Here is a 15,410-nt window from a genome sequence, read left to right on the forward strand (position 1 = left end):
TTAGCCTGACTGGAATGAACTTTCTTCTCTGAGGCCCACCTGTCCTGGTCAAGGATCGACCAAATCTGGACCTCCAGGGGGCTGGCACCCAAGACCAAAAAGGTGGAAATCTGCCCAAAAACATGCTCCGACCACAACGCCTTGAAAATAGAACTCAGACTAACTCAATCCGGTTCCTTCAGATGGAGAATGAATGACACATTATTAAGAGATCAAGAGATTGTGAAAAAGGCCCAAAAAACACTAAAGGACTATTTTGAGATAAACCTGAACACTACAGTAGAAAAAAGAACGATCTGGGACGCAAGCAAAGCCGTTATGAGAGGGTTTCTGATACAACAGAATACAATTAAGAAGAAGCTCTGGAATGGAAAGAAAGATAAAATATTGGAGAAAATACACCAAGGAGAGAAAAAATTGAGAACCAAACCAAAGTCAAAGGAGCTGCTGAGAGAAATTAAATTCCATCAAGCAGAATATTCAAAATTGATTAACCAGGAGATTGAATGGAAAATAAAACAGATGAAGCAAAGATCCTTTGAATCAGCAAATAAATGTGGAAAGCTGCTAGCCTGGCAGCTGAAAAAAAGACAAAAGTTAAATACGATAACAAATCTAGAGATCGAAGGAAGGATGGTACAGAAACCAGAAGAAATCAGGAAGTGCTTCCACAGATATTTCAAAGAACTTTATGCACAGGGGCCTCAGAAAGAATCTGAGATAGATCAATTTTTAAAGACAAATGGACTATCAAAAATAACTCAAGATAAAAGATCAATCTTGAACTCTACAATAACTACTCAGGAAATTGAAGGTGCCATTCAGAACATGCAACTAGGCAAATCTCCAGGCCCGGATGGGCTTACCTCCAAATACTATAAGACTTTGAAAGACTACTTATCACAACCGTTGTTGGAGGTATGTAACCAGATCTTGGATGGGAAGAGGGCACCAGAAACGTGGAAAGAAGCTTTCATCACATTGATACCTAAGACAGAATCTGAAAAGACTCAGCTCAAGAACTACCGTCCCATCTCACTCCTGAATGTGGATTATAAAATATTTGCAGACATTTTGGCAAGTAGACTTAAAAAAGTTTTAAATGAAGTAATTCACAAAGACCAAGCAGGCTTTCTCCCTGGTAGACATTTAGATGAGAATACCAGAAACATCATTGATATTTTGGAACTTTTACAAACTAACAGGAACACAAGGGCGGTGTTAATCTTTATTGATGCGGAGAAAGCATTTGACAATATATCTTGGAGGTTTATGAAGAAAAACTTGGAAGGGATGGGAGTGGGGCGGGGGTTTGAAAATGGGTTACGAGCAATTTACTCAGAGCAAAAGGCTAAATTAATAGTGAACAATGTGGTGACGGAGGAGTTCAAAATTGAAAAAGGGACACGACAAGGGTGCCCTCTATCCCCTCTTTTATTTATTTCAGTCCTGGAGGTGCTATTGAATATGATAAGGAAGGACCGGCTGGTACAAGGGATAGAGGTCGGAGTGAAACAATATAAACTGAAAGCTTTTGCAGATGATCTAGTTTTGACACTGCAGGAGCCAGAATCCAGTACAAAAAGAGTTCTTGAACTTATATCTGAGTTTGGTCGGGTGGCGGGATTTAAGTTGAACAAACAAAAAACCAAGGTTTTGACCAAGAATTTGACACTTACAGAAACAGAGGGGTTTCAGAGAGAAACAGAACTAAATGTGGTAAAAAAAGTGAAGTACCTAGGGATCTATTTGTCTTCCAAAAATTTATTTAAGGATAACTATGAAAAATGTTGGTCGGAAATTAAGAAGGATTTGGAAATTTGGTCAAAATTGAAACTTTCCTTGTTGGGCAGAATTGCAGCAATAAAAATGAATGTGTTGCCGAAAATGTTATTTTTGTTTCAAACCCTACAGATCGTGGACAGAGTGGAATGTTTTGGAAAATGGCAGAAGGATATATCTAGGTTTGTCTGGCAGGGCAAAAAGCCCCGAATAAAGTATAAAATATTAACAGACTCAAAAGAAAGAGGGGGGTTTGCCCTGCCGGATTTGAGGTTGTACTATGAAGCTGCAGCCTTCTGCTGGTTGAAAGATTGGTTTTTGCTAGAAAACACCGATGTCCTAGATCTGGAAGGTTTTGATAATGCTTTTGGCTGGCACGCATACCTATGGTATGACAAGGTTAAAGTTCACAAATTGTTTAAAAGCCATATTGTCAGAAAAGCAATTTTTGCAGTCTGGACGAAATACAAAGACTTATTAGAGAGTAAAACACCGAGGTGGCTATCACCGATGGAGGCCAAGGCTCGAAAAAGACCCAATATGGAGGCCTACTGGCCGAAATATTGGGAATTAACTGAAAAAATTGGAGACAGTTGGAAGTTGCAGAGCCAGGATAAACTAAAAAACAAGGTGCGAGATTGGCTACATTATGCTCAAATTCAAGAGGTTTTTAAAATGGATAAAAAAGTTGGTTTCCAGGAGGAGAAATCGAAACTAGAGACAGAATTGTTAGAACCAAAGACCAAGATTTTATCTAGAATGTATAACTTGCTGCTTATGTGGAACACACAGGACGAGATAGTTAAATCTGCTATGATAAAATGGGCACAGGATGTTGGACATAATATTATGTTTGAAGACTGGGAAAGGTTATGGAACACCGGAATGAAATTCACGGCATGTAGTGCCTTGAAGGAAAACATTATGAAAATGATATACCGGTGGTACATGACCCCAGTCAAGCTAGCTAAGATACATCACCTGTCTGACAACAAATGTTGGAAGTGTAAGGAAGCAGAGGGGACTTTCTTCCATCTCTGGTGGACCTGCCCAAAAGTGAAGGCCTTCTGGGAAATGATTTATAATGAATTGAAAAAGGTATTTAGGTATACCTTTCCTAAGAAACCAGAGGCCTTCCTGCTGGGCATGGTGGACCAGAAAATGCCAAAGAAAGACAGAACTTTGTTTATGTATGCTAGCACAGCAGCAAGAATACTCATTGCAAAGAGCTGGAAGACACAAGATTTGCCCACGCTGGAGGAATGGCAGACGCAGTTGATGGACTACATGGAGATAGCTGAACTGACCGGCAGAATCCGAGATCTGGATAAAGAAACAATTGAGGAGGACTGGAAAAAATTTAAAGACTATTTGCAAAAATATTACAAGCTGTATGAATCTTAAGACAGTGCATGATTAGGAAATGTTATGCTTTAGTAATTATGATTAAGTAAATTGTAAAATAAGTGACAAAAGAGAAAAGGAGACAATTTGAATCGAACATGTTATGTTTATTTTAAAGGTATTGAAATTGAGATACAATATATTGAATCTGGGTACATAACATTTGAAAGTTACAATAAGGTATGAAATAAGGTAACAAAATGCTGACATTGTTAATCCAAAGAACGCAGAACCGGAAGGGGTGGGGAAGTCTAAGTTGTTTTTGTTTGTTTTTGTTGTTAAAAAAAGGGAAAATTAGTTTCTTGTAATTATTTTATTTGTTTGTAACCTATAAAACTATGGAAAGAAACGCAATAAAAAATTTATAAAAAAAAAAAAAAAAGGATTCTCCCCTGTTTTGCACCTTAACTGTTTTAGCCTGACTGGAATGAGTTATTCAACTCTGATAATGCTCTATATGAACCTACCCAGACCCTGAGATCATCTTCTGAGGTCCTTCTTCCTGTGCCTCCTCTACAAGAGGTCCGAAAGGTGGAGACACGAGACCAGGCCTTTTCTAGAGTGGCTTCCCATTTGTGAAATAGCCTATTGTTCAAAAGGGAAAATTTATATTTCTTCTGTCCACTTTTACCTCTGAATTCCCATACAGTCTTCAAGGGAAGGCCCACATAAAGTGCATTACAGTAGTCCAGCTTCACCAGAGAATGAGTAACCATGGCCAACCTATCCCTATCTGGAAACAGCCATGTTCTTATATTGAAATAAGTATTAATGTTCATGTGATAAACAAGTTCAGCATCTAGACCAGCTTCAGATGGTGAAATAAAATGCCACTAAATATCTAGAAATTTCTAAGTGCACCTCCAAGTCAGAATAAATTAAATGGCAAGCACCCAAAGGGATGTAAATCAGCTGCATAAGTAACACGTGTGCTTGTAATGTGTCATCTATCAAGTGTTTACAACAGACGTGACAAGTTAATTAAAATTAGTAAGAAGGCATTGATGAAAATGCCAATTAGAATAGCTTGGCCTTGCTAATTTTCTTGTAGACGTTTGTTAAGCACATACAATGAGGTTTCTTTGTAATTTGGGATAACTTTCTTTTAATTTCAAATACAGTGGCTCCAACATGCAATTCTGGAAATTGTGATATGGAAAGCTGACCAAGTGAAGCAAAGCCATGTCAGGTATGGGGAACTTCTGGACTTACAGGTGTTTCTGGACTACAACTCCCATTAACATGACTATGGAGGGCAAAGATTCCCCACCCCTGATCAACCTTCTTGGAGGCACATGTAAATAGCTGAGATGGCCCACAGTGTATGTAGCCATGGCCACACAGAGAAACCACACACATACAAGCAAGCATGCATGCATACATACATACATACACACACAGCACATACTAGATCATTGATCTATTGGGACCCACAACCTGATCTAAGGTGGGAGTATTCTTCTTCTTCTTCAGCCTTAGCTTCTTCAGCTTCTTCTTCTTCCTCTTCTTCCGCCCATCTGACTGGGTTGCCCCAGACACTCTGTGCAGCTTCCGACAAATTAAAACATCAAACACAGTGAAACTTCAAACAATAAAAACTTCCCTATACAGGGCTGTCTTCTAAAATACATACATACATTCTAAAAGTCAGGTAGTTGTTTATTTCCTTGACATTTGATGGGAGGGCGTTCCACAGGGTGGGCACCACTACTGAGAAGGCCCTCTGCCTGGTTCCTTATAACGTCACTTCTTGCCATGAGGAAACTGCCAGAAGGCCCTCAGAGCTGGATCTCAGCGTCCAGGCTGAACAATGGGGGGTGGAGATGCTCCTTCATATAAACAACTGTACAAATTTCAGAAGACACCTGAAGGCAGCTATGTTTCAGGAAGTTTTTAATCTCTCATACACACACACACACACACACACACACACATACACACACACATATTTCAGTTGGAAGCTGCCCAGAGTGGCTGGGGCAACCCAGTTATTATAAGTAATAAATTTATTATCATTATCTTTAGATGGGGGAAACAGGAAATGGGTCCCCAAATACATGTTTGGATTAAAGGTGGGTCCTCTTGAGTCTGACTCCTGCACTAGCTTCTAGTGACTATAATGTTTCCTGTTGCTTTGAACAGATACTGGCTTATTTATATATGTGGTATTATCCAATGGAGGCTGCTGCCCAATGAGACCGGGAAGGCAGAACAGTAGGTGGGGCCAAAGCACATGGCTGGTGAAGCTATGTCAATGAAAGACGGAGCCTACTAATTCTGGTTTTGTCCTCCTCCTCTCCACTACGAAGACAATGCTGAGACTAAGGAGGAGGAGGAGGTAATTGAGAGTCGACCCCCTGTAGACTGGTTGTAAGTCAAAAAGTGGGCAGGTGGAAGCTGGCTGAGGGCAGACTAAGGTTGGCCGGACAGTGCTCCACTTGCCCTACTGGACTGGTATGGTCCATTGTTGACTAATACAGAATCATAGAACTGAAAGGGACCCTGAGGGTCATCTAGTCCACCCACTGCAATGCAGGAATCTCGACAAGATTATACATGACCGATGGCCATCTGAGCTCTGCTTAAAAACCCCCATTCCAGGGAAGGAGAGTCCACAACCTCCCCAGGGAAACTATTCCACTGTCAAATAGGTCTTACTGTCAGAAAGTTCTTCCTGATGTTTAGTTGCAATCCTCTTTCTTGTAACTCAAAGCCATTTCTCCTGAGCAGGAGAAAACAAGCATGCTCCCTCCTCCATATGACATCCTTAAGAGATTTGAAGATGGCTACCATATCTCCTCATACCCAGCTCCTTCAGCCGTTCCTCATAAGGCTTGGTTTCCAGAATCCTTGATCATCTTGGGACTCAGTATTCCAGGTGTGGTCTGACCAAGACAGAATAGAGTGGTACTATTACTTCTTTTGATCTGGACACTATACTTCGGTTGATGCAGTCTAGAATAGCATTAGCTTGTTTGGCACCTATGTAAAGCTGTGAACTATCATATATTAAAATATAGCTGCTGCTGAATACTGTACAAGATGCTATCTGTGAAGACAAATGCTGTTATCATGTAGACACAGGAAACGTTGCCTCTTGTGTAAGTGAACTGATCAGATATAAGCAACTTTAGTACTCCCACACTGGTTGTTAAAAGGGGCATTTTTACACATTGGTCTACATCAGGCATGGCCAAACTTGGCCCTCCAGCTATTTTGGGACTACAACTCCCATCATACCTAGCTAAACAGGACCAGAGGTCCAAAACAGCTGGAGGGCCAAGTTTGGCCAAGCCTGGTCTACATGAAGTAAACACACAAGACGTAACAGGCTGTACTTTTGAATAAATAAAGTATACTGTTCATTGTATCAAATTGTAGATTTCAGCGGAAGTCTCATAAAGTTCAACGGAAAAAGCAGAAGACCCAGTGGATCAGTTCATTCTCTAGTCAGTTCATGTATAAGGTCCATACATGTATAAGTATCTATTCCACCTGTCTGTTCACAGAGTGGAATAATCCACATGAAGGGGTGTTACAGTTCCACAGAATCCTTTCACATAGTCTATTTCCGGAATATTAGCCTTGTTTCGCCATCCTAGGCTTCATCAGTAGAACAGGCTCATATGTAATATTACAGGATAGTGGATCTTATAGTATAGGAGTGGCTTGTGGCTTCCTGGAGCTTCTGTCTTGAATCCACGTCAGAGGCAAAATCCAGCACACACTACCACATTATGTTTCCTCCTAATCCAGGCCATTAAGCACCCACTGAAGCATATTATAGAACAATGTGCTCAGGCCAGAAAGAGGTAGCAGATTGCCCTCCGCATTTCAGTATGAAGTTTCAGCATAGGCCACTCGAATCCACTTTGGGACTACAGCACTGAAATGAAGCCATGCGATTAATGAAGACCACAAAAACAGTATCATCACCTGACAGCTGTTCATCCAATGTTTATATAAAGTGAGTAAATCAATTTGGTGCCCTTCTTGATGGGCAAGTGTGTTAGCATAGCCTCCAACATTTCTCTAATGAAAATGGGGACGTCCTATTCCATCATCACCAACATCATTTTATTATTTACACCCCAGCCACCTGAATGGATTGCCCCAGCCACTCTGGGCGGCTTCCTACATATATAAAAGCCTAATAAAACAATAAAAACATTTTTTTAAAAAAACTTCCCTATACAGGGCTGCCTTCAGATTTCTTTTAAAGGTTGCATAGTTACTTATTTCCTTGGCTTGGCGGGTCTCACAATTCCATATCCTCTAACATTTCTCTGATGAAAATAGAGATATCCTACCATACACACCCTCTAGCATTTCTTCGATAGAGACTGCCTACCATACCCTCCAACATTTCTCCAATCAAAATTGGGACGTCCTAAGGAAAAGCGGGACATTCAGGGATCAAATCAGAAACCAGGAAAAGCTTCTGTAAATCTGGGACTGTCCCTGGAAAAATAGGGACATTTGGAGGGTCTGCAAAAATGTAACAACAGGGTCAGTATTCTGTTCTCTGTCCTGAAAATTTCTCTACCCAACAGAAACGATGGAAGGAAGGCGACAGTATTAGAGGAGGGGGAAAGCCAACACATTCATGCAGTATTTTCTTAGGAATAAGCAATGAAAAAAATGTTTTGCATTGATTGTTTTAAATAACCGATAGCACAGCCCTATGAATGCCTTCTTCGAAATAAGTCCCATTGCATTCCATGTGACTTACTCCCAGGATTGTAGCCAGAATATCCTCAAGGACCTATTGATGGCATTTTACCATTGTACTGTTGAGAGTGTATTAACTTATGGTCTGTGTGTGTGGTTTGGGATCTGCACGGTCAGGGAAAAAACAATGCTGTCCAGGGTTGTAAAGACTGCGGAGAGAATAATTGGGTGCACTCTTCCCACCTTGGATCAAATCTATGCTTCCAGGTGCCATAAGAAAGCTGTAGAGATAGCTCAGGATAGTGCACACCTGGGAAATGATCTCTTTCAGCTTCTGCCTTCTGGAAGACGGTACAGGGTTATAAAGACTAGGACTAGCCGCCTGAGAAACAGTTTCTACCAAATGCGATTTTGGTTTTAAACGCAGTGTAAGGAATCTCTATGGGAGTACAGTGGTACCTCGGGTTACATACACTTCAGGTTACATACGCTTCAGGTTACAGACTCTGCTAACCCAGAAATAGTACCTCGGGTTAAGAACTTTGCTTCAGGATGAGAACAGAAATCGCGCGGCGGCAGCGGGGTGGCAGCGGGAGGCCCCATTAGCTAAAGGTGGTGCTTCAGGTTAAGAACAGTTTCAGGTTAAGAACGGACCTCCAGAATGAATTAAGTACTTAACCCGAGGTACCACTGTATATTGTATTTTAAAAATGGGTTATCAGAGTTTTTAGGGGGCTAACCAGGTTGGGATAGCTGGGATAACAGGCTTGTTGGTTTTGAATGTCCTATGTATATATATATATATATATATGTATGTATGTATATATATATATATTAAATTTCGTTGCTCTGTATGGGACAATGACAATAAAGATTATTGTATCGTATTGTATTGTATTGTATCGTAAGTAGGTAAGATTGGCATACGCTTCTGAGGTGAAATAAAAGCCCTCTATTGGTCGGGAATGTCACGGTCAAATCGATATTCTTTTCTGACGGTGTCCTTCACTAGCATACCCTGAAGTCAGCAACAATTCCACCCCCATCTCCTGGTTCAATACCTTGGTAACATCCTCTGGTGAGGTGGGTAGAAAGCACACAGGAATGAAGAGCCTTCCTTCATTATCTGAGGAGACAGGGATACTAGCTTATGGCTGAAATCAAAATTGAGTAACCAATATTAGGAGACTTGCTGTTCCATACCAATGTCTTTTTAGCTTGTTTGAGACTTGGAAAGTCATGCTGAAATCTCACCTCTTCTTCTTCTTCTTCCTCTTCTTCTTCTTCTTCTTCTTCTTCTTCTTCTTCTTCTTCTTCTTCTTCTATTGTTAAGCTGTTCCTGAGACTTCTGGCTATTCAATGCCCCTGGGTGGGCTGCGTAACTGCTGGCTGTCAGTCTTCAAAGCTTATGTTTGCTAACAGCATTCAGGGGGAATTCTGAGAGATTGATTCTGAAGAAGCGGGAGCTTCAGGGAGTCTATCATTAGGCAGACGGTTAGGCTGAAGGTCTCCATGCTGAAGAGGAACTTCCCCATAATAAATCTCTGCGGTTCTCATTAACCAGTGCTCTGCTCTGAAAAGAGGGTGGTGGTTAGTATTCTTTCAAGGTTGTAGTAATGGTATATATAGCCCTAAAACAACTTGAGAGGTGGTTACCTGAGAGAATGCCTGTAAGGAGATTTGCTTGGGTATCAAAATGGGCAAAAGCAGAACCTCTATTTTCCAGGGAATCTGTCCCGGTTTCTGATTTGATCCCAGAATGTTCCACTTTTCATTGGAAAAATGTTGGAGGGTATGGCAGGATGTCCCTATTTTCATTGGAGAAATGTTGGAGGGTGTGGAATTATGCAACCCCTGAACCAAGGAGATAAGTAACTATACAACCTTTAGAAGACATCTGAAGGCAGACCTGTTTAGAGAAGTTTTTTTTAAAAAATGTTTAATGTTTTATTCTATTTTATATATGTCGGGAACGGCCCAGAGTGGCTGGGACAACCCAGTATGATGGGCAGGGTATAAATAATATAATTATTAAATGATTATTATTAAATAGGACTTCCCTATTTTCATCAGAGAAATGTTGGAGGCCTTCTTAGTGGTGGCACCCGACTTTGGATCTGCCCCCCTCCTTTCTGAGTTATGACTAGCTCTGATGTTAATCTGTTTTCAGCCACAAGTGTAGATTTGCCATGTTTGCTGGAACTGATGGAAGTTGTAGTTCAGTAACATCCTATAGGCCAGGGGTCAGCAAACTTTTTCAGCAGGGGGCCAGTCCACTATCCCTCAGATCTTGTGGGGGCCCCATTTGTTTGGGGGGGGGGGCGAAATGAACAAATTCCTATGCCTCACAAATAACCCAGAGATGTGTTTTAAATAAAGGCACACATTCTACTCATGTAAAAACACTAGGCAGGCCCCACAGATAACCCAGAGATGCATTTTAAATAAAAGGGCATAAAGATTTAGAAGGTGATTGGGCTGGATCCGGCCCCCAAGCCTTAGTTTGCCTACCCATGCTATAGGCCAAATACTCCCACTCTGGGCCTAAAAGTGATGACATAATCATCTCGAAGCAATTCGAATGAACAATTCAACTTTAATACAGTTCCTAAAGATGGAGCTTTGTGGTTAAAACAAAAGCACCAAGCACATTAAAAGTACCAACTCTGATTATTCAAATCAGTACCAGGAATGTTAAAGCAAAGCTATTTTTTTAAACAAAGTGAGGTTTCTCTGCAAGCTTTTCAGAATTCTTTGGGTGTATTTGGCACTGATATGTGTTGAATCTGGTCAGCTGTGAAAACAGACGGTAGTCAAAATTCCTTTTTCTAACAAAAATGCTCTTTTCCAGTCGCATTATGCCAATGTTTCTGATGTGCCAGGGTCTGAGAGTTGGCAGCCCGTCCAAATTCCAGCTGAGTTGCACAAAGCATGATGCAGCGGGATCTCCAGGTACGTAAGCCGACTTAACATTCAGCTGCAAAATTGCTCATTATTTGTATAAAGCTACAGTTGCCTGTAAAGTAGGTCTATTAATCTCTCTCTGTTTTGTGATGTGAAAGATGAAGATCTGGGAAATGTGTCAGCACTGCAGCTCAACCTAGACTCTGGATTCCATAACAATGCTACCAGCCATCACATACCCTCCAACATTTCTCCGATGAAAATAGGAGACAACACTATTTATACCCCATCCATCAGACTTTGGTACCCCAGCTATTCTGGGTTGCTTCCAACTGAACACACACACACACACACACACACACACACATATAAAAGGTAAAGGGACCCCTGACCATTAGGTCCAGTCGTGGCCGACTGGGGTTGCGGCGCTCATCTCGCTTTATTGGCCGAGGGAGCTGGCGTACAGCTTCTGGGTCATGTGGCCAGCATGACTAACCCGCTTCTGGAGAACCAGCGCAGCGCACGGAAACGCCGTTTACCTTCCCGCCGGAGCGGTACCTATTTCTCTACTTGCACTTTGATGTGCTTTCAAACTGCTAGGTTGGCAGGAGCTGGGACAGAGCAACAGGAGCTCACCCCGTCGCAGGGATTCGAACCACCGACCTTCTGATCGGCAAGTCCTAGGCTCTGTGGTTTAACCCACAGCGCCACCCGCGTCCCATATGCATATATACATACCTGTATATAGGTTTTGGTGTCCTCGGGTGTCTTCCCGTGTAAAAGTTGGGGTGTCTAGGCGACGTTTCGACGCCACAAAACCACAGCTCGCCCCTATACACGAAGCCAAGCCAGAGCACAACTACAGCCATCTTCTCAGAAAAACTCTTCACAAAGTTCAAGAGGTCAAGACACAAAGGCTTTAGCAACTAATCCACACCTAATGACCCACCTAAGTGGTACTCAGGATATCACTCAAGAAATCACTCAAGATATCCCTCAAGCAACTAAGGAACAAAAGAAGAAAAGGCACACTAGCCTGGGAACTTCCTCTCGGCCCAGAACATTGGAGGCTATACACCACACCCCTCAACAGTATTTATAGGAACTCAAACACTGAGATCCTGCTCTGTTCCAGTAACAAGAAGCCGAAAGCACCAGCCTGAAGATGACGAGTGAGACCTCGTCGAAACGTCGCCTAGACACCCCAACTTTTACACGGGAAGACACCCGAGGACACCAAAACCTGCATACCTATACCCGTGAAAATCTACGAAAGCAAATACCTGTATATAATATATATAATATGAAACATCGAACATTAAAAACTTCCCGATACAGGGCTGCCTTCAGGTGTCTTCTGAAATTCGTATAGTTGTTTGTATGTATATATACCTTCCAACATATATAAAAACACAATGAAACATTTTAAAAACTGCCCTATACAGGGGCTTGCCTTCAGATGGCTCAGGGATCTGATAACTCCATTCCCTCCAATGTTTGTCTGGTGAAAATGGGAAAAGTGGGACATTCCAGGATCAAATCAGAAACCAGGGCTGCTCCTCTAAATCCGGGACTGTCTCCGGAAAATCGGGACACTTGGAGGGTCTGCTATCAATCTGGCAGGTCTCTCCATAAACAAGTGAGATAAAACAAGGATGGCATGCTTCTTCTAGCAATAGAGCCTTACTCATGATAACGGAGTCTGAAGCACTGGAGAACATCTTTAATAATAATAATAATAATAATAAATTTTATTTATATCCCGCCCTCCCCAGCCGAAGCCGGGCTCAGGGCGGCTAACAACACCAAATAGTGCGACATTATAAAAACATTATAAAAATTAATTAAAATCAAGATTGATGGCAGCCATAAAGTTTTGTAAAGGTTGCCAAAGGAGGGAGTCAGGCTGCGCCCTAACCAAATGCCTGGCGGAACAACTCTGTCTTGCAGGCCCTACGGAAAGATGTCAAGTCCTGCAGGGCCCTTGTCTCTTGTGACAGAGCATTCCACCAGGTTGGAGCCGCAGCCGAAAAGGCCCTGGCTCTAGTTGAGGCCAGCCTAACCTCTCTGTGGCCTGGGACCTTCAAGGTGTTTTTGTTTGAAGACCGTAAGTTCCTCTGTGGGGCATACCAGGAGAGGCGGTCCCGTAGGTACGAGGGCCCTAGGCCGTATAGGGCTTTGAAGGTTAAAACCAGCACCTTAAACCTGATCCTGTACTCCACCGGGAGCCAGTGCAACTGGTATAGCACCGGATGAATGTGATCTCTAAGCGAAGACCCCGTAAGGAGTCTCGCTGCGGCATTCTGCACCCGCTGGAGTTTTTGGGTCAGTCTCAAGGGCAGCCCCACGTAGAGCGAGTTACAATAATCCAGTCTGGAGGTGACCGTCACGTGGATCACAGTAGCTAGGTCAGGGCGAGAGAGGTAAGGAGCCAACTGCTTAGCTTGGCGGAGATGAAAAAATGCCGCCTTTGTAATAGCTGCAATCTGCGCCTCCATGGAGAGGGAGGTATCGAAGATTACACCCAAACTCTTAACGGACGGTGCTGGCACTAATTGCACCCCCACAAGAGATGGGAGTTGCCCCCTCATTCCCATATCATCCCGTCCCAGCCAGAGGACCTCTGTCTTCGAAGGATTTAACTTCAACCGGCTCCCACGTAACCATCCAGCCACAGCTTCCAAGCATCTGATCAGTGTGTCTGGGCCGAGTCAGGATGGCCATCCATCAGCAGATAGAGTTGGGTGTCATCAGCATACTGATGGCAGCCCAGCCCAAAACTCCGGACAAGCTGGGCGAGGGGGCGCATAAAGATGTTAAAAAGCATCGGGGAGAGAATCGCACCCTGAGGCACTCCACACACCAAGGAGTGGCGCGATGACAATTCCCCCCCAAGCGCCACCCTCTGTCCCCGACCAGAGAGAAACGAGCGCAGCCATTGAAGGACTGTGCCCTGGATCCCCACGTCGGCAAGGCGGTGGTCCAGAAGTTCGTGATCGACCATGTCAAAAGCTGCTGACAAGTCTAGAAGAATCAGCAGCCCCGACCCGCCTCGATCCAGCTGTCTACGAAGATCATCTGTTAGGGCAACCAGAGCCGTCTCGGTCCCATGACCAGCGCGGAAGCCGGACTGGAATGGATCCAGAGCCGATGTTTCATCCAGAAACCCACCAAGCTGTTCAGCAACCGCTCTCTCAATCACCTTACCCAGGAACGGAAGATTCGAAACCGGGCGGTAATTGGATAGATCTAAAGGATCTAATGATGTTTTCTTTAAGAGCGGGCGCACCACTGCCTCCTTCAGTTCCCCTGGGAATGTCCCCGTGCCAAGGGACAAATTGATGATATCCCCCAGGAGAGCCCGCACCTCGTCTGGACACGCTCTAATCAGCCAAGACGGGCACGGGTCAAGAGGACAGGTGGTGGGCTTTCCAGCTCGGAGGAGTCTGTCCACATCGGCTGGGGATATCCGGTCGAAGTGGTCCAATACTGGACCCGAGGACAGTCGAGGGGCCTCCAGTTCCTTTATTGTATCCAAATTGGCAGGGAGGTCATGGCGGAGCAACAAGACCTTCTCCGCAAAAAAGCTCGCAAATGCCTCACAGCTGTGTGTCAAATTGTTATTTAAATTTGGCTGTCCTTCGAGGGACGTTAAAGACCGAATTATACTAAATAATTGTGCCGGGCGAGAGCTAGCGGATGCAATGGAGGCCGAGAAGTAGGACTTCTTAGCGGCCTTCACAGCCATCTCGTAGGTTTTCATAAAAACCCTATAAGATGTTCTTGAAGCTCCGTCACGGGCACGCCGCCATACTCGCTCTAGCCGTCTGAGGTCCCGCTTCATTTTCCGGAGCTCCTCGGTAAACCAGGGAGCCCGGTTTCTGCGGGGTCGCAGAGGGCGCTTAGGTGCGATCTCATTGATGGCTGCCAGGAGATGGGTATTCCAGCCCTCAACAAGCTCAGTCAATGAGTCGCCAGGGGGAGAAAGGTCCCGCAAGGCTTGACGGAATCTATCAGGGTCCATCAGCCTCTGCTTTGTGCCTTGTTGACATGCAGTTGCCCCAACTCCACTGCTATCCCACCAAGCCAAGCTCTGCTGGAGCCAGGGGGCTTCACCCTTTACCCACATGGTGGTGGCCGTGGTGGAGAGCTCTATGTTATGGATAAGTAAACATGCCCCCGACTGATGTGCACAGCCTCCATCACTATTTTTATCACAACTTTTGCTGGTTGCATTAAACCATCTCTCTATTCCCCCTGCCCACTCTCTCATTTGTTTTATATTTGTATGACTTATATATTGCAGGCATTGCACAAAAACAGGGAAAATCCAGATGATGTGATGCCCAAAACAGGACTCTGAGATCCAACCCGTTTAAGGTCATCCTCATATGCTCAGATAACATTGTAGTTCAAGCAGAAGAAAGTACACTGCAGATTCACTTTTGTTTTGAATGCAGATCACAGGTAGTCTCTAAAATTTCCCTCGTCTCACTGGGATGTGTTATACTTTAGGATTTTTAAAAATCCATTTGTTTTTAATAGTATGCAAGGGAATACCTTTATACTCCCCACAACCATAGGTATGTAATGAAGACTAATGATGTCAGAGGTGGCACTTCCTTTTTGCCCTCGTAACCTCTATTCAG

The sequence above is a fragment of the Podarcis muralis genome, chromosome 10 (genome assembly GCF_964188315.1).
Source record: "Podarcis muralis chromosome 10, rPodMur119.hap1.1, whole genome shotgun sequence".
Taxonomy (NCBI): domain Eukaryota; kingdom Metazoa; phylum Chordata; class Lepidosauria; order Squamata; family Lacertidae; genus Podarcis; species Podarcis muralis.